This window comes from Neophocaena asiaeorientalis, unplaced genomic scaffold, assembly GCF_003031525.2.
Source record: "Neophocaena asiaeorientalis asiaeorientalis breed wild unplaced genomic scaffold, Neophocaena_asiaeorientalis_V1.1 scaffold1, whole genome shotgun sequence".
Taxonomy (NCBI): domain Eukaryota; kingdom Metazoa; phylum Chordata; class Mammalia; order Artiodactyla; family Phocoenidae; genus Neophocaena; species Neophocaena asiaeorientalis.
Genome location: NW_020171981.1, coordinates 5,031,837 through 5,047,457, shown reverse-complemented (window position 1 = coordinate 5,047,457; position 15,621 = coordinate 5,031,837). Strand labels below are relative to the sequence as shown.

The 15,621-nt window shown below is 37.8% G+C and overlaps 1 protein-coding gene across 2 annotated transcripts in view; it reads left to right on the top strand.

The window, feature by feature from the left end:
* The window catches only part of SPOP (speckle type BTB/POZ protein), a 64,154-nt gene that overhangs the window by 27,209 nt on the left and 21,324 nt on the right, over positions 1-15,621 (top strand). The window contains exon 1 of one of the 2 annotated variants that reach the window (XM_024743519.1): positions 6,526-6,571. The exons of the other annotated variant lie outside the window; for it this stretch is intronic. The gene's annotated coding sequence lies outside the window, so the exon portion shown is untranslated. Of the gene's footprint in view, positions 1-6,525; positions 6,572-15,621 lie in introns of those variants that run through there. 2 annotated transcript variants of the gene reach the window in all.

Below are 15,621 nucleotides of genomic sequence, written 5' to 3'. Positions count from 1 at the left end.
TGGAGGGCCCCCGTACCCAAAAAAAAAAAAAAAAAAAAAAAAAGTAAGCCTTTACCTTAGATTAGAATTATTACAGATAAATTTTGTTCAGGGACCATATGTTTCAATGACCAATGGTTTTCTTTTCTTTTTTATTTTGGCTGTGTTGGGTCTTCGTTGCTGGACACGGGCTTTCTCTAGTTGTGATAAGCAGGGGCTACTCTTCATTGTGGTGCATGGGCTTCTCACTGTGGTGGCTTCTCTTGTTGTGGAGCACGGGTTTTAGGCATGCGGGCTTCAGTAGTTGTGGCTCATGGGCTCTAGAGCACAGCCTCAGTAGTTTGCGCATGGGCTTAGTTGCAGCACCACATGTGGGATCTTCTGGACCAGGGCTGGAACCCGTGTCCCCTGCTTTGACAGGTGGATTCTTAACCACTGCACCACCAGGGAAGTCCCAGTTTTCATTTATATATTTTTTCTGGAGTCTTTAATCCACTATACTTTAGTCATTATTGTGAGGTTGGGTGTATTTTTAAAATTTATTTACTTATTTATTGGCTGCGTTGGGTCTTCGTTGCTGTGCACGGGCTTTCTCTAGTTGCGGCGAGCGGGGGCTGCTCTTCATTGCGGTGCACGGACTTCTCATCGCGGTGGCTTTTCTTGTTGTGGAGGACAGGCTTCAGTAGTTGTGGCACTCAGGGTCAGTAGTTGTGGCTCACGGGCTCTACAGCACGGGCTCAGTAGTTGTGGCACACGGGCTTAGTTGCTCCACAGCATATGGGATCTTCCCAGGCCAGGTATCGAACCCATGTTCCCTGCACAGGCAGGCGGATTCTTAACCACTGAGCCACCAGGGAAGTCCCAGGGTGTATTTTTAATTTTTATGTTCTAGGGGTTTTTTTTTTTTTTTTTTTCCCACTTTAAAGGTGGATCCTGTTCAGAGCTTTGAGCACTTGGAATGTTAAAGTGTTACAAATGAAAACCGTTACTCTTCTCTAATAATACACTCCGCCAGCTGAAGTGTTTGAGTAGGACTTCCTTTCTTGAATATATCAACTATCTTTAAGAATTTATGTGCTGAGTATTTTTAAAAGTAATTGATAAGACCTTAAAATGGAAATCTTAGTAATAAATATAACTGTAGACTATCAGGTGCCTGTGTATTTTCTTTCAGATTTGTTTATGTCCTAGGATATGGTTCACGTCACAAGTTATTGTGGTTGGAAAGTAACCTTCGGATCTAGGCTTATTCTGCCTTTATTTTAGGTGAAGTGTTCCACCAAAAGTATAAGCTCTATCTGTATACTCAGAAGTATGTGTAATCACTCAGTAGGCAGTGAATTAATTGTTCAGTGACTTTTCTTCCTTATGTTGTAATCACTAAGTTTGAGTGGAGTTCTTTACCTGCTCTTTATCCTGTCAATCCCATGTTTTATGCTGCAGAGAAATGTTCCTATTTTAAATCTTTCTTTAGAATAAAAGTATGTTCTTATGTGGAATACTAACACCATGGGGTTTTGTTTTCCCTTCCACTCTGGAAACTCTGCTATAAAAAGTTTTAGTTCCTAAGTCAAAAATAATTTTTTCTTTTAACTGTAGTTGCCGTCTTGGGATATTTCATCTGGATACATAACAGAAGACTTTACTGTTTCTGTGGGCATCAAAATTAATATAAAGAACCTTCTTCTTGAAATTATATTTTGTTTGCATAATTCTTTATTTAACACACCTTTTTTCCTGACTTTAAAGAAAATATGCTCATTAAAAAAAAAACTTTAATGAAAAGTATAAATAAAGGAAGCAATCACTCAGTCTTCGTTGCTACATCTTGTTGAGTAATTCCCTTAGTGGTTATGGCAGTGCACACCCGCACCAGCAGTACAGGAGAGCTCTTGTCTTTTGTCTCTCTGGGCTCTCCCAGCATTGCCATCATTAAAACATACACGGCACATTTGTTTTAGGGGAAAATACAGTTTAGTTTGTATCAGCTTTTTGTAAGTCTTACCTGTGACTCAGTACCAATAAGAGCACAAATCTGAAACTTGTTAGTAAAACAAACTTTGTTAATAAATTTGACTTACAGAAAAGGGAAGCCTTCTTTTTTTCAAATGTATAAAGTTATTGTCTAATCTTTCAAGGCTAGAAATCCAAAAGAAGAGGAGATTAATTCAGTCATTTATTAAATAAGTATTTGTTTCTGATCTTCCACTTGCCAGACACTGTCTGGGTACAGCAACAAAACAGACAAGAGTCTGCCTTCTTACATCTCAGGTAAAGTGTGGTAAATGACTTTGTGTGCTATAGAAAAAAATGAAGCAATGCAGGAGAAATAGGATTATGGCTGGGGGGGAGGGGATGACATGCTTAAGGGTGTCAGGGAAGGCCTCGCAGAGATGGTGGTTATTAGGGAAAGCCCCAGCAATGGGGAGGGAGTGTGCCAAGAGAATATCTAGGGGAAGAGTTATCCAGGTAGAAGAAAGGGCAAATGCAAAGCCCTACGGCAGGAATGAGTCTATTCTGTCTGAGGAACAGCGGCAGAGAAGGCCAGTGTGGCTGGAACACAGTGAACTCCGGAGAAAATAATTGGAGATGAGGCCAGAGAGGTAATGAGGTCCAGATTGTGCAGGGCCTTTTCAGTTATTGTAAGGACTTTGGCTTTTACTCAGAGTTGAGATGGAAATCATTGGAGGTTCCATCAGAGGACATGATTAGACTAAAAAGGTAATACCAAAAAATACTTGTGTCCTGGCTTTGCTTTTTCAAAAGCTTTTGGTTGTATCTTATAATAATTTGGATATTAACTAATGGCTCCTGGTGAGTAGTCATACATAGATTTAAACATTTGTGTCAGTACCGAAAATTTCGCAGGAATGCAGATCTTAGGTATTGCATTTAAATTCAGAGAAAGAATGTATAATAGGAAAGCCTGTCTATAGATATTCATTCCTGGGTGGCCCTGCTTTTATTACTGAGTTCTCATCCTGAACTGTCTTTGAAAAATAAACATCAAGGGTATATTCTGTGCAATACACTATATTCACCCTCAGACATTGGAGGAGATACATACACACACGCACATATACTCTATTGGGTAATTTTATTGCATATTTAATGCATTTTAGATTATGATTTTATTTTAATGCATTTTTATTTTGAAATATAACCCATAGAAAAATACACAAAACATAACTGTATAGTTTAAAGTTTAATTATAAAAAGCAAGTACTGGCTTCCCTGGTGGCGCAGTGGTTGAGGGTCCACCTGCCGATGCAGGGGACACGGGTTCGTGCCCCGGTCCGGGAAGATCCCACATGCCGCGGAGCGGCTGGGCCCGTGAGCCATGGCCGCGGAGCCTGCGCGTCCGGAGCCTGTGCTCCGCAACGGGAGAGGCCACAGCAGTGAGAGGCCCGCGTACCGCAAAAGAAAAAAAAAAAAAAAAAGCAAGTACTTATATAACCACCAATTAGACCTAGAAATATACCATTGCCAGCACCCAGAAGAAGCTTGCTGTGTTGTGTATTACTTCTAGATCATAACCCATACCCAGGTGTCACTAATCTGACATTTGTGATAGTAGTTTCCTTTCCTTTGTGATTTTACCACCTAGGATTCATTGCAAACCAATATAACTTAGTTTTGTCTGTTTTTGAACTTTATATACATTAAATGGAATAATACTATATGTGTTCTTTTATGTCTTCTTTCAGAGTCTAACTGTATGTTTGTGAAGTTCATCCATGTTGTTACGTAGAACCGTAATTTCATTGCCATGTAGAACCCTGTCATGAATATACCCCAATTTGTGTATCCATTCTACTGTTGATGTTTTGGCTGTTAGGAACACTGCTGCTGTGCGTGTTCTTATTTATGTCCGCTGATGGACATGTGCAGGACTTTCTCTGGGCCGTATTTGGGGGTAGAATTGTTTAGGTTTTAACAAACTGAACAATGGATCTTTAATTTTTTTTAACATTTTTAAAAATTTTATTTATTTATTTTTGGCTGCATTGGGTCTTCATTCTTGCGCTCAGGCTTTCTCTAGTTGCGGCAAGTGGGCTTCTCATTGTGGTGGCTTCTCGTTGCACAGCACAGGCCCTAGGGCGTGCGGGCTTCAGTAGCTGTGGCATGCGGGCTCAGTAGTTGTGGCACATGGGCTTAGTTGCTCCGCAGCATGTGGGATCTTCCTGGACCAGGGATCAAACCTCTGTCCCCTGCATTGGCAGGCAGATACTTAATCACTGTACCACCAGGGAAGTCCCAATCTTTAGTTTTATTAGATAAGAAAAAACTGTTTTTCAACGTGGTTGTACTAATATGTCTTCCTACCAACAGTGTGAAAGTGTTCCTGTTCCTCCCAGTCCTTATCAGTATTGTCAGACTCTAAATTTTGCCAATCCACTAGGCCTAAAAGTGTTCATTCTAGCAAATTAACTGAGAAGCCAAAACCTTAAACACAGTTGGTGTGCAGTAAATAATCTGTTAAATGAATTCGGCCTGACTCTTGCTACTCTAAATCTTCTGATCGTGACTTGTCCTGTTTTAGAGTCAATAGTTTAGTACAGTTTTTGGTGAGGGCTCATTCCATTACTGACAGTAACTAGACTTGGTTAACCAAAGTAAGAGGAGCTTATTTGTACCAGGGTACCAGTTAAAGATAGCATTTACATTTTCAGGAAAAGATTCTGTTTTTGTTTTTGAAATGAAAGCAGCAAAGAGGAGATAGTAAATTTTTTTTATCGGTTTATTAACAGTACATTGTTAATTCTTTTATTTCCTTGGCTGCGCCTTGTGGCATGTGGGATCTTAGTTCCCCAACCAGGGATCAACCCGTGCCCCCAGCACTGGGAGCGTGGTGTCTTAACCACTAGCCACCAGGGAGGTCCCAAGATGCTGTTTTTTAAGAATCACCCACAGTGTATGCAGTACTTCATTTTCCCACAAAAAGGAAGATAGCACCAGAATTTCCTGCCCAGGTTATACTCCTAGAACCCTTGCAACCACTCTTATCCCTGTTTCTGTTTTGAGTGACTTTGTAGGCTATGCTAGATTATTTAGGGGGGGGTTGTTTAGCTAAGATGCCTCACCAGTCTTCAACAGCCACCTCAGTGTGGCAGCTGTTCATTAAAACCATAGGATATATGGCTTTGTTTCAACGTTATCTTGCTTCAGTGTAATTGACCCAGAGCCCTTTTTTTTTCTTTAACATCTTTATTGGAGTATAATTACTTTACAATGTTGTGTTAATTTCTGTATAACAAAGTGAATCAGCTGTATGTATACATACATCCCCATATCCCCTCCCTCTTGAGCCTTCCTCCCACCCTCCCTATCCCACCCCTCTAGGTGGTCACAGAGCACCAAGCTGATCTCCCTGTGCTATGCAGCTGCTTCCCACTAGCTATCTGTTTTACAGTTGGTAGTGTATATACGTCAGTGCTACTCTCTCACTTCATCCCATCTTACTTTCTTTTCTGATTTGGATTTCTTTTATTTCCTTTTCTTCTCTGATTGCTGTGGCTAAAACTTCCAAAACTATGTTGAATAATAGTGGTGAGAGTGGGCAACCTTGTCTTTTTCCTGATCCTAGAGGAAATGGTTTCAGTTTTTCACCATTGAGAATGATGTTGGCTGTGGGTTTGTCATATACAGCTTTTATTATGTTGAGGTAGGTTCCCTCTTTGCCTACTTTCTGGAGAGTTTTTATCATAAATTGGTGTTGAATTTTGTCGAAAGCTTTTTCTGCATCTGTTGAGATGATCATATGGTTTTTCTCCTTCAGTCTGTTAATATGGTTTATCACGTTGATTGATTTGCATATAGTGAAGAATCCTTGCATTCCTGGGATAAACCCCACTTGATCATGGTGTATGATCCTTTTAATGTGCTGTTGGATTCTGTTTGCTAGGCTTTTGTTGAGGATTTTTTCATCTGTGTTCATCAGTGATATTGGCCTGTAGTTTTCTTTTTTGTGTGACATCTCTGTCTGGTTTTGGTATCAGGGTGATGTGATGGTGGCCTCGTAGAATGAGTTTGGGAGTGTTTTTCCCTCTGCTATATTTTGGAAGAGCTTGAGAAGGATAGGTGTTAGCTCTTCTCTAAATGTTTGATAGAATTTGCCTGTGAAGCCATCTGGTCAACCCAGAGCACTTTTTATAAAGGGTTTTTTTACGTAGAAACTTGATAGTAATTCTTTTAGCATTTTGTGAAGTAGCTGGCAAAAATGGTCACTCCCCTCTTGTAAATGTTGACACAGGGCAAGCCACTTATTTCATTTTTGCTGTACTCATAGGCCAGTTCATTAGAGGAATTAGCTTGAATTTTTCTGACTTTAATTTCTAAGTATAATCTTTTTGAGAGATGACTAGAAAATAGAGCTCTCAGAACTAGTGATGAGATATAAGAATGGTAATTTTGACTAGTAAATCCTAGCTAATGTATCACCTGCTTTTGTAAGATTTTCCCTTTTCAGAATAGCCTAAGTAAGTAAAGACTTGCATGAGATTCAGAATCTTGTTAAGTCTGATTCATCATCTCTATTTCCAGCAAAGATTTCCTGTTAGACAAGACAAATTAGAGTCTTCCTACTGACTTGGTGAGTTTTTACATAGTTTAATTTTAAATATAGTTTAAGATCATGAGGACAGAAGTGGAATGAAATGCATAGAAATATTTATCATGACTTTAAAAAATGCACATCTTGTACTGCAATCTACTGTTTCATTTCAGTGCAGATAGTATGTATAGTTGGAAGTCATACAAGGTGAGCATGTAAGTTTTTTTAAAAAATAATGAGCATTACAATCAGTGTTAAAGAAACATTTTTCATAAATGGTTTCAAAAGAGGTTTTATTCTAAATATTCTTTCCTGGAGTAAACAATAGTTATTTATTCAGATCTTCTTTGGTGACTAGTACATACAGGATAAGGCTTTACACTAATGATGGAGAAGAGAAAAGATGTTTGGATTTAAATTTTTTTATAATACATGATATGGAGACTTTAGAGTAAGATTATTTTTCTCCTGAGAAAAGATCTTCAGGGAAATTTGAATTCCAGCTTATAAAAGGAGATACCTTAAAGCAATTCATGGGCTCCCTTTTACTCTACATATAAAAGGAGTTTGATTCTGAGCAGGTTGCCTTTGTGTATGAACCTTAGCGCTCATCTCTCTATGGGTAACTTAGACAACTGTTTCTACCATTCTGGCTACCATCTTAAAAGTTTTGCTTTGTGGCATGAGATTCTTGCCTCAAATGCTTATGTATGTTTTTACACAGTTTTATTGGGTAAAATAGGTGTTATTGCATTTTAATCTTTTAAATTCTGACAAAAATCATTGGGAGCCGGGAAATTGTGTTAAGACGGACATTCTGTCTAACTTTCCCCTGTTTTGTCTGCCTGTGTGGTTTTACTTTTTCCTTGCGTCATGAATTTTGGAATGAACACTTTGAACTGAGAACTTCCTGCTCATCCTTTGTCCCATTTAATTTAGTTAGAACCTTAACATTAACATAGAAATTGGCTTATTTTTTAATAACTTTGGAAGAAGGGAGAATTTATTTTTTGCAGGTGGTTTCTAGGTAAGGAACATGGGTCCATGTAAACAATCATCAGATTTCTTTACTTAAGACCATACTTAAAGGAGAAGAGTAAAGCATACATATATCTCAATCTCTCTTTCATAGGTAGGGAGAGGTCTGAGTGTCACTCATAAAGGTAAGAGTCTCCAGAGAACACCGAATTCTGTACTGCTAGATAGTATGTAGTAGTAAATGCTGAAGAGGATCGGTTGCCCTTGTAGTAGACCAAATCCTCTGGAGCAGGTGGGTCTTTTCAGCTTCTAAGTTAATGAAGTTATTCCAAATTATATACCTTAAGACCAGTTTAGAATTTATTCTTTGGTATGCATTCCTTGAGCCCTTTCTGTAGCCAGACTGTGTTAGCAAGAAATATTTTTAAATGGCTTGACTGAAACATCGATGGCCAAAGAGAACTGCTTGTTGAATTTGGCTTCTATAAAGGCCAGAGGATCCTGTGGGGTTATGCAAACTCTGCCTATTTGTTTCATGAAATGACTCTTCTGTTTCTGAATTCCTTGCAAATTAGACATGCTTAAATTGTGTTAAGGCCAAGGCATTCGTCTGTTTACTATTTGATTTTATAAGGTTCTTCATAATTGTAGTTGAGGGGAGAGAGAAGGTGAAAAACTGTCTCTCAAATCTCAAAACAGCTTGGGAATATAATTATGTAATAAAGAGAGTCTTCTTAGCCATAAGGTTTTTTCCCTCTTCTTCCTCTTCCTTCTTCTTTTTTAAAATTCTGTTCCAGCTCTTGTTTTAGAATAAATTTTCTCAACCTAGAGGAGAAGTCTTTGATAACATGTGGGATGTGTTAAAATCTTCATCTTTCCTAAGTTTGCTCTTTGTGGCCCCAGAGATTTTTGCCCAAGCCATTCAGTGGAATCAACACATTATTATAATTTGTGAAAAGAGAGGAGTTGCTGATTGCCTCTGCCTATCTAATTTCATTTCTAAAGGTGTTTTCCTTTGGAACTGAGATCCACTTTGAAGTGAAATAGCCCCTTTATAGTCAGGTTTGTTTGCTGATCTGGATTCATGTCATTCTATTTCAGACATCTCCCAGATGATGGATTTTGAAGGTAATGTGTGGAGAAGCTTAATCCTATGAACCCTATCTGCCTTTTTTTTTTTTTTTTTTTTTTTTAAAGCAGTTGGAGGAGGGTTTTTTTTGTTTCCCTAGCAGGGGGTTAGTAATTAACAACAGCAGCACATCACCTGATGGAAAGAACCCAGACCTTGTGAAACCTGTGCCTGTTGCAGCCATCATGGTTTATGCTGCAGGACCCTGCATCCAAGTGGAGACGGGAATTTTTTCCTTCTATGTTGTTATGTAGATGTAGTCATTTGTGCCTAAATTAAAAAGCAAAACAAAAACTCAATAAGTCTTTTTAAGGTCTAAGGAGACACAATCCTACAAGTCTGTTGAATGGCACCTACCTCTTTCCAGGACAGACCTCTGCATTTGGAGCAGAGCATGCTGTCCCTGGACGTATTTTTGGGGTAGGGAATCGTGCTAATCAACAACTCTTACATAATGGATAGTTTTTAGGGGGAGGGAATGATTCCCTAGCCCTTAACTTAAATTGGCAATAAATTTTTCTGCTCTTCGATTTTTTTTTTTCCTAACTGGAAAAGTTGCATCCATATTGAGAATTATGCCATATTTTAACCTTTGAGCCGGTCGCTGAGGTCTCCTTGGGGACAAGGACACTTTGTAGTTATTTATAACCTATAGAGAAGGGCAGTAAGGCTGTGAACAGCCAGCACATGATGAGGTTTGGGAGTCAGTGGGAGCAGTCTGTTGTTTACTCCTCTGCTTTCCACGACTTGAAATTCTTTCATGTATCCTCTTGTTCCTCTTCATTTTGACTTTGGATGAACTTTACTAGCTGGGGTATTTCTATAAAACTCTTATCTTGTAACACTTAGATTGAGGAGAAGGAGGAAAAATAGCCTTTTTATGTACAAAAGCATGTCTAATCCTCACAGTCATTTCAGAGTCTATGCTTGCCTAAGAGATCTGTAAACTGGGAAAACCTTAAAGGTACTAACATGCATATGTAATACTATACTTGTTTCTGAGTTTTCCTTATATACAATAGTTTCTTCTAAGTTTCCCTTATACACAACAGTTGCAAGAACAGTTAAACTCTTAGTTAAATATTTGGCTATGGTAGAAAATAAGTTCTGCATCTTAGCCTGCTATAGAAAAAACTTAATGTGTCTATACATGGTCTTAAAGGTATGTCTCCCTGTCTCTCTTTATATCTGTACACATGTGTACACGTGTATATATTTAATGTTAATTATTGTTTCTCTACATGTCAGTTTTAAGGGAATCAAACCCCATGTCAGATATGAAAATTATAGATCAAATCTAAATAAATGCTAAGAATCTGCCTCATTTTTATCAGTATATTGGAATTTTACTGTATAGAATTTAACTGGAAATAACTGAGAGGTCCTCAGTTTCTGACAGCTGCTGTAATGGTTCTTTCAGGATCGACTTATCCTGGAAGATGTGCTTATATTGCTATTGTCTTATGGGTTCAAGAACTTCCCATTTAGCCCTGCACACTTCTCTTTCTCCCAACTTTTCTTGGATTTTTTTTTTTAATCAAAGAAGAATGTAGTTTTGGAATGTATTAAATTAGTTCTTCAAAATAGGAGATCAACTGATAGTTTTCTTTTTAAAATATTTTCTTGTTTTAAGAGTATGCTTGGATTCCTATAGCTGTTACTCATTCAGCAACTCCCAAACTGTAATCTTTTAACTAGAGCTCATTAAGGAAAAATATAATCCCAAAAGACAGTAGTCTAGTTAGTCAACAGCAATTTCATTGAACAAATATTTATTGAGTGCCTGTCATGATACCATTTTAGGCACTCATTGTGCTTAACTTTTAGTGGGAGAGACCGTAGACAAGTGAAAATATGAAAACAAGGTAATTTCAGGTAGTGGTATTAAAAAAGAAATTTGAATAGGGTAATGTAATGAAAGAGGCTAGAAGTGGGGACTGCTTCAGATCTGGTGGTCAGGGATGACCTCTCTGAGGATATTACATTTGGTAGGACAGCTCAATGACAAGAAGGAGCCAGCTGTGAAAAGATCTGAGGGAAGAAAGAGCTTTCCAGGCTGAGGAAAGAGCCTGATGTGTTTACCAAGTAGAATTAAAGGCCTGAGTGACTAAAGCATGGTGATTGAGAAGGGTAAGTGTTAGATGAGGTCAGGGAGGTACACTGAAGCTTTGGCAGTCATGACAAAAGGTAGATTTTATTTGGATAGGAGTGGAAGTCACTGAAGAATTCCTGTCTTGTTTCTCATAAGCGTCTGACTTATAAGCCATCTCATAACCAAGAAGAATTAATTGTGAAGTCTGCTAATTCCTTTTAAAATATTTTTATTCATTATTTGAAAAGGTAATATATTCACATGGTTCAAAATTCAATAAGTACAAATGGGAACAGTGGAAATTCTCCTTCCCACCCAAGTACCCAGTTTCCTTCCTTGGAAGTAACCAGTGTCCCTAGAGTCTTGTGTAGCTTTACAGACAGAGATATCTTACACACACACATACATACATACATACATACATAAATATTTCTGCCTCTTTAGGTAGAAAGAGCTTCCCCATTCCTTTTTTAAACAGCTTTATTATTACATTGTCTGTATCATAATTTATTTAATCAATCCCTTATTGATGGACTTTCAGGTTATTTCCATGTTTTTGTGATTACACATAGTGCCACATTGAAAAACCTTTTATATTTATCATATTAAATATATTAGTAGGATAAATTTCTAGACATGGAATTGTTGGATCAAAGGGTATATGCATTTCTTATTCATTCTGACACGCGTTTCCCTTCATGAAGTTTATAACAATTTATACTCTAATCAGAAATGTTCTCCTTATCCTGGGCAAGTGTTATCAAACATCTTAATTTTTGCCAATTCACTGGGTGAATTAATGTGTGGTTTAATTTGCATTTATGTTTTCACATATTTAAGAACCATTGATACTTTACATGTCTGTAAACCATTGGCTGTTCTTTGCGCATTTTTCTGTTAGGCTATTGACTTTTTTCTTCTTGATCTTTAGATTCACTCAATTCTAACTCCCTCTGTTAAAGAATTTTTTAAAAATACAATGTTACATGTCAGTTATATCTCAATTTTAAAAAAGCAGTCATCTTTAACTTGTAAATTTTAGGAAACATGAACCTGACATGAGACATGAGACATGATAAACCCTCGTCTTTCCTTTGCTGATTGAAGTCTCTCTTGATTGTCCTTGGTTTCATTTTAAGAAGTGTCTCTAAATTAAAATAAACAGAAAAGAAAAAGTGCATTTAGTGTTTTGTTAGAGTAGATTGATCTGCAAAAAGTTTACCCATAACAAATATTCAGAAGTCATTCAAACCTTGCAAGAGAGGAAGTCAGTATGACCTGTAATAATCTGTCCTTGGGGTAATGAGAAAGAAGTTATTACCTCCTGGGCTGTATATGATTGAGGACACTTGTAACAGAAGAAATACAGACATTCCTTTGAGGTCCCAAAAGTTTCTCAAAAATGAATATACCCAACTCTTTCTATAGTTTTGGGGTTTTTGTTTTTTGTTTTTTGTTTTTTTTTTTTTGTCAAGTCTTTTTGGCATCTTCTGTTTTGGAAAATGCAAACGTCTCTCAAGTTTAAAATAGTTACAACATTGGGATTTTTCCTTACTTGGAAACTGTACCAGGCTTTAAACCAAGAGAAAAAATAGTTACAGGCTTTAAAAAGTCCCTAACAAACCATTCTTTGGCAAGAAACCATGTTCCCAGCCATCTAGTTTGTGCATGTTTGTGTATTATATTAAACAACATGAAATTGTCAGGATTTAATAGAGTGAACAGGAAAATAAATGGTGGTATATAACAGATATGTTCAGCCTCTGAGTTGTCAGCATACTGGGAAGTTTGCTAAGCCTGGGAAAATAAATTTCTCATTAGAGAACTTGGGCAGTCTTGTTTTAACTTGTTTGAAGCCAGGAACAGTATATTTTGGTGCTAGTTGTCTCCTACAAAGGTTCTCAAACCATGACCCTCAAATAGACCTCCTGTTTTCTAAAATTGTTTTTCTGCTGGGCATCTGCGGCAGTTGGCATGAAGTGCTGAAGAGTTCACGTACCGGGAGGCTACTTTGCTTATGAACACTTTGCCCATGGTGCCTGCTGTGAGTGAAATTAATTAGGTTTGTGCTGTCCTAGTCGATTTCCCTCCCAGCAGATTGTGTGGTTAGACCTCCTCAGAGTCTAAAGCCGATTCTCCAGTTCTACTGACTGCTGGGTTGGACACTTTTAAAAATTGGAAGAAAGGTTGGTGATATTTTAAAAGAAACCAAAGACTTCTCTACAGAATAAGTGAGAAGCAAAAAAGATAGGTAAAAATGGCCAAGACCAAGGTTGTATTTTTTTCCTGGTTGTGATAATGGACCATGGTTCAGTAGCAACAGTTAAGCCATTAAAATAAACTGGTTTTTAAACTTGTCTTTTTCTTAGGCTTAGAGAATTCTTAACTTGTTAATTGTTAGATAAATTTGAAGTATTTTTTTAAACTTCAAAAATAAACTCAAATTAGTATTTTATGATCTATCAATATAGAGCTGAGCCTGCACCTCACACCTACAGAGCCAAGTTTTATGCTCTTAACTAACATGTAAAATTCACATCTTCATTCCAACCCACTCAAAAGATAGTTTTAATTGGGAATTTTGAAAATTCATTCTGGCTCCTACTGGCAGTAATGGTAACTGGGATTTGTAAAACCGCCTAAGGTGCATTTACTCACTACTAGATAAATTAAACAGTTTTGTGAGAATATGTTTTCCATCAAATGCAAGTCTACCTTGATCACAGGTCTCTTTTCTTGATATTATCATGAATCCTGGATTGCACAAACCAGGGAGGCCCAAATTCCATTGCATTGCTTAGTTTAAGTGAAATAGCACATCATGTATGTAAGACTTAACTTCATGTGTGATTACATGGGATGTTTTAACTATAAACACGTGTAGGATAGTGTTAAAACCAATGGGGACTCTGGTAATACTGATGGTATTACTCTGTGAGGGTGCAACTGTATCTTATTACTCCTCCTCCATGTTTATTAAGTGGCCAGTGAATGTGAGTTGGGTGATTTTTTTTTTTGATATTCATTTATACCTCTTTCTACGAAGGATTTGAGGCAGTTCCCAGAAATACTTAATATATCAAGCAGTAAAATAAATCAGTTCAGGGAATTATAGCAAAGTGAATAACAATGTTAAGAAAATAATAAAGCTGTTCGGACTTCCCTGGTGGTGCAGTAGTTAAGAATCTGCCTGCCAATGCAGGGGACACGGGTTCGATCCCTGGTCCGGGAAGATCCCACATGCCTCAGAGCAACTTAGCCCATGTGCCATAACTGCTGAGCCTGTGCTCCAAAGCCCACAAGCCACAGCTACTGAAGCCCGCATGCCACAACTACTGAAGCCCGCCCAACTAGAGCCTGTGCTCTGCAACAAGAGAAACCACCGCAGTGAGAAGCCCGCGTGCAGCAACGAAGAGTAGCCTCCACTCGCCACAACTAGAGAAAGCCTGCACGCAGCAACAGAGACCCAATGCAGCCAAAAAATAATAAAATAAAATAATAATAAAGCTATAGTAGAGGGATCATATGAGCCTGTATAGAGTATAGCATGTAGAATGAGCATATGAGCCTGTAGTTTCAAGAGATGGGTCAGATTTGTCTCAGGGCTTCCTAGTAGCCAAGCAAAGAGAGCAGCATTATCAGATATAGTTTCATATTGTCTGTCCATAGCTAAAGACAGAGCAGGTGTTCAGGAAAGAAATTTCTCCCTTGTATATTGTAAACCAGACAATGTATGATATGGTGGAGTAAGTACATCCTTACACTGTTCCCACAATTAATAAAATATATTTTATTGTATTTAAGTTTTTTTTTTGATGTGGATCGTTTTTAAAGTCTTTATTGAATTTGTTACAGTATTGTTTCTGTTTTATGTTTTGATTTTTTTGGCCGAGAGGCATGTGGTTGGTATCTTAGCTCCCTGACCAGGGATCAAACCCACACCCTCTGCATTGGAAGGTGAAATCTTAACCACTGGACCACCAGGGAAGTCCCAATAAAATATATTTTAAAGATAAAGCAGAACAGTACAAAGGGTAGTATATACTAAAATAGCTCTCATCCCAAACTAAAAGACATTTGTCATATTTGCCTCAGGTCATCCTAATTTTTAAAAAAACATGAAAGATCAACTTGAAATGTCTTACATTCTTTTCCCAGCTTCATTCTTCATCCTTGCTCTCCCATCATGAATCTGATACATAGCTTGTCAGTGATTTTTTTCACTTCTCCTCTATGCATATATCTGTAAATAATATATAAATCTTAAATTTGCATAAATACTGTACTGCACGTGACATTCCAAAACTTGCTTTTTTTCATTAGTGTCGTGTTAGATCTCACTCATCTCCATGGTGCTGTAGATGTAGTTCATTACTTTTAAATCCTGAAGTAGTTTTTCATTGTATGGAAATAACCCAATTTAGTTATCTGTTTCCCTCCTAATGGATTTTTAGTTTGTTTGTCTACAGACAAACTGCCACATTGAACGACCTTGTCCATGTCTTCTTGTGCCCGTGTGCAGTTTTTCTAGGACAGTGGTTCTCAAAGTATTATTCCAGGGCATATCAGGGTCACCTGGGAACTTGTTAGAAATGGAAATTCTTGGGCCCAACCTCTGAATCAAAAACTCTGGGGGGCAGGGCCCAGCAATCTGTTCAGCAAGTGATCCTGATGCACCTAAAGTTTGCGAACCACTACTTTAGCACATGTAGAGTTAAAAGTAGAATTACTAAGTCTTAACGTATAAGTAGGTTAAACATTACTAGATATGGCAAATTCCTACCCCAGATATACTTAATAATTTACAGTCTCACCAGCAGTGTATGAGAGTTCCTATAGCCCCATACTGTGGAACAGAGACAGAGAAAGCAAGAAGAATCTGGAAAATCA